The sequence below is a fragment of the Tiliqua scincoides genome, chromosome 2 (genome assembly GCF_035046505.1).
Source record: "Tiliqua scincoides isolate rTilSci1 chromosome 2, rTilSci1.hap2, whole genome shotgun sequence".
NCBI lineage: Eukaryota > Metazoa > Chordata > Lepidosauria > Squamata > Scincidae > Tiliqua > Tiliqua scincoides.
In genome coordinates this window covers 152977609-152982092 of record NC_089822.1, presented here as the reverse complement: position 1 = coordinate 152982092, position 4484 = coordinate 152977609, and positions in this window count along the sequence as shown.

Genomic DNA, 4484 nt, shown 5'->3' with positions numbered 1-4484 from the left:
GAGAGGAGCAGAGGCTGGCACATCACCTGGTAAGGGTAGAGGAGCATTTGGCACACTGCTTCAGAGGCCCAGAGACCTTGGTGCTGCTCAGTGTAGGCAACTGCTACAACATTTTTTGTTTAAAAGTGATATATAAATATTCTTACAGTGCAATACTCTGTATCTCTACTCAACAGTTCCACTGTGTTCCATGAGGCTTACTTCCAGTATCGCTGAAGTAAGGATTGCTTTAAACAATAATATGACTTGGAAGTGAGTCCCATTACATTCACTGGAATTTATTCTTAAGTAAACGTGAATAGGATTGCAGCCTTTAACAAAAGGGGCTCCACCTGCATTCTGGGGTTTGGCCAGCCAGGCAGCAGTAGTTTTGGTGACATGAGTGGGATGTGTAGCAGAAAGTGGGATGGCAAGTAGAATCCACAAGCTGTTCTCTGAATATCTGGCAGCTGTGGGAAGCAGGCTGGTACTTCTTTCAGGAGGACAGTTAAGACATATTACAGAAGGCTAGACCCACATCAAATATCTAGGCAGGTCCCAGGAAAGTAATGTCTCTCCATCCTCCAACATCACCCCCTTTGTCTACTCAGAGCATCCTGAGCAGGTCTGTGCCCCAGAAAGCGGGTGCACTTAGCAATAATTCCTCAATTCCTCCCCTAGTTGTTTAAAACTTTTTAAATAAAGAAATCAACACATTATTCAAACAAGACCTCATATGATAGGACTCTATTTTGACTCCAGTTCTGCACACCTCAGTTAAAGAAGATTATTGGAAACAGAAGAATATAGGGGAGAACTACTGAGGATCATAAAGCATCTCAACTGGCCATGACGACAGCTTTCAAACATTCAAATGATTATCTGACAGAATGTGAACCACTGTTCAACCCTTTTGTTAAAAGATACAGCAGGTATCAGGTACAGCAGGAGAATAAACTGGAGGTACAGTTGAAAACCAGAGACAAATGCAACTTGGGAGAGATTTGTAGTTCTACCCCTGACAAACCTTACCAAGACTAAATCAGAAGGGGCTTCACCAACGCAGGTGTTCTATTTTGACCTACAACAGTTTGAGTGATTTTTTTTTCATTTTTTGTATTTATAATGTGGATGTTCTAGCCTACATTGGCTAGAATGACTCAGTATCACTGATCCAAAAGCTCCATTGATGTTATGGACTGTGTTGTACATGCACTGATGAGGATACATGTCATAGCATATACATGATATAGTATGATGACAACACTGAGAACTGCTGGAATCCAGTGAATTGCACTGGTGGCAGAACAGGGTTTTGGATCATGTTATACCATCTATATGAAATCATAAACATGTTTGGTTCTCACACATTGTATGCCACTAGAAATCAGTTTAAAGCACTCCTATACTACTCAAAGGAATATGTGAATATGAATAATGCAGAATAAAAAGCTGAAGATGGTTATTTTATAATTAAATGTACATTTACCCAATTTAGGGCCCAATCCTATCCAATTTCCCAGCACTGATCCAGCAGTGCCAATGGGGTGTGTGCTTCCTCCTGCAGTTGGGGGGGGCAGTTACAGACATCTCCTCAAGGTAAGGGAACACTTGTTCCCTTAACCCATGCCTGCATTGATGCTGGAAAGTTGGATAGGATTGGGCCTTTAGGCTACTACGAGTACATTAACATCCCAATTCTAACCAATTTTGCAGCACCAACACAGCTGTGCCAACAGGGCATGTGCCCAACCCTGTGGTGTTGGGCAGTCATGGAGGCCTCCTCAAGATAAGGGAACTTTTGTTCCCTTACCTCAGGGCAGCACTGCTGCATGGGCACTAGAAAGTTAGTTAGGACTGGGCTGCAAATTGATTAAGTTACAATGCAATCTTATGCACATCTACTCAGAAGCCCCACTGAGTTTAATGCAATTTACTCCCAGGTGTGTATCACTCTTAGGCTGATTCCACTCTTAGGCTGCAATCCTAACCACACTTTCCTGAGAGTAAGCCCCATTGAACAAAATAGGACTTACTTCTGAGTAGACCCTAAGGTTTATGCCCTTAGATTAACAATTGAAAGTCTTCTGATTGACTAAACAGCTGGCCCAATTAATCAGGTAGTAGAGGGCTTTAATACAGAGATTACTACAAGTATGTCTACCAAACCACAGACGGCAAGATCAGTCTTTCAAGAGGCACCTCCCCTTGTCTCTCTGACATTTAAAACATGTCATTTAAAAACAATTATCCAACTATATTTTGTTGTTGTTTTAATTGGGTGAAAGCTCAAGAGATAACACTGCAATATTACAGCCCAAGTTTTATACAGTAATTGCATCCAATCTGCTCAAAGCTGAGGCCAGCATATTCCATCCCCCCAAAAATTCAGAGCTCCAGCATCTGAACAACTCCACTCTAGCATTAAAGCCAAAAACCAGCTTTGCAAGGCCTGGCTCCTTGCACCTGGGGCATCCAACTAATCCAGCATTCAAGACAGAACCCTATGAGGATTTCGCCCAGAGATTAACAGCAGATTTTCCCCGGCATGAAGAATTTCCATTTTAGAGGTACACTTTCACTGGACAACCAATATTTACAAAGGCCAGGCCCCCAAGATTAAATTAGTCATTTCTTATAGATTTTATGGTGCTAAACACAAATAAGACAATGAAAATGCAAAATTGGCTACAGTTTGTGAGAGATCTGCAATAGAGAGTTCCATAGACATGTACACAGGGTGCAAATATTTCTGGCAAAAACTGGAAGTGACTTTTTTTTTTTTTGCCTCTAGAAGGCATTCTGAGACCTGAGGAGGACACAGGCAGTCATGCACAGCTTCTCCAGGCATAAGAACACCCTCTGAATGTGACTGGAGCTCTGCTTTGCTCACATTCAGAGGGTGTGGCATCCCTGACCCACGGATTTCATTACCCATCTTTGCCATTTTTGGCATCTGTGGGGGTTCTGGGAACAGAACCCCCATGGATACCAAGGCATGACCTGTCCTAATGAATTTCCACTTCTTTCCCATCACCTATGTATGCAATGTACCAGCAATGGTCCTGGCACTTTTCATGCTGGGGCTGGCTCCCATCTGCTGTTCCAACCCCGAAGTAATTGCAGTTATGTCACTGTGAGCACAATCCTAACCAATCCTAACCTAACTTAATCTACTCTTAAGTCCTATTTTGTTCAATGGGATTACTCTCAGGAAAGTGTGTTTAGGATTGCAGCCTGCTTCACAATTACTTATACATCACCAACTTTTTCCCCCCTTTTAAAAAATGGGGAAGAGGTGGTCCAGGCTCCGATGGAGCCTTTTGTGCCTTTGCTAATGGCGTGAAAAGCTCCACTGAAGCTTTTCCACACTGATAGAAGCAGCATCCACTTCCTTTGATTTCAGAGGAGGCAAGCGCTGTGAAAAAGCTTTGCTGGAAGGCGAGCACCACTTCTAACGGTGCAAAAAAGCTCCAATGGAGCCGTTTGTGCTGCTAGCAATGGTGTGGAAGGCTCCAGTGGAGTTACCCGGCCATTTGGTGTGGTTCCAGACTCTGCCAACAAAACTGGTGGTGGGGGGAGTGGGTTGTGGTGCTGCTCCCAAGCCTGGGGCCACGGCCCCCCTAGGTACACCACTGCAATGTACTGTGTACCTCCTAGCACCAAACAGACAGATTTCATTGTCATCTGGTGTTATAGCACATCAAAATTAGTAAAGATTAGCTATTTCTATTTCAGAAGCAAATTCTGCGTGTGATACACGCAGTGATACAGCATCATGGCCTCTGAACATGACTTAGGGCCTGATCCTATCCAACTTTCCAGCACCTGTGCAGGGAATACAAGTTCCCATACCTTGAGGAGGCCTCTGAGACTGCCTCTCCACCACAGGATGCAGCCTAAGCTCCATTGGCATGGCTGCACTGGCACTGGAAAACTGGATAGGATTGGGCCCATCCTGAGGACCAGCAAGCTGGAGAAGGCACTTGCCTTCGCGTGCTCTGCTTGGGGCTTCTCAGAGCCACTGCTGCAAACAGTGAGTTGGAGTAAATGGACCTCGGCTCAGGTCGGAGCCGCAAAGCTGTGGGGAAGGCCGCTGCCTGCAGACACCCCTGTTCCTCCAGGCTGCGAAGGGCTTCGGTTCAAGGCCGGCTCGGTGAAGCGCTCCTGCCCGCCGAGGCGCACACTCTCTGCCCGCCGGCCGCGCTCCTTCCCAGCGAAAACACGAGCACGTGAGAGTCGAGAGGGCCGCCTGGCGCAACACGTGGTGGGGCAGCTGCGGGCTGTGCGGGGAGCGGAGAGAGGCGGGTCTGCGGAGTCCCCGAAAGAGGCTTTCCAGCAGGGGGGACCCCAAGCCAGACTCCCTGGAGGAAAGAGGGGGCGGGCAGTAGCTGCGGACCCCCGAGCGGCAAGGCCCCCCGCAGCCCAGGCGGTGCGCCTTTCGGTCCTGCGCACACACGTCCCCAGCTGCGGCGATGCGGGGCCCTGCTGGAGGAAGGGGAGGA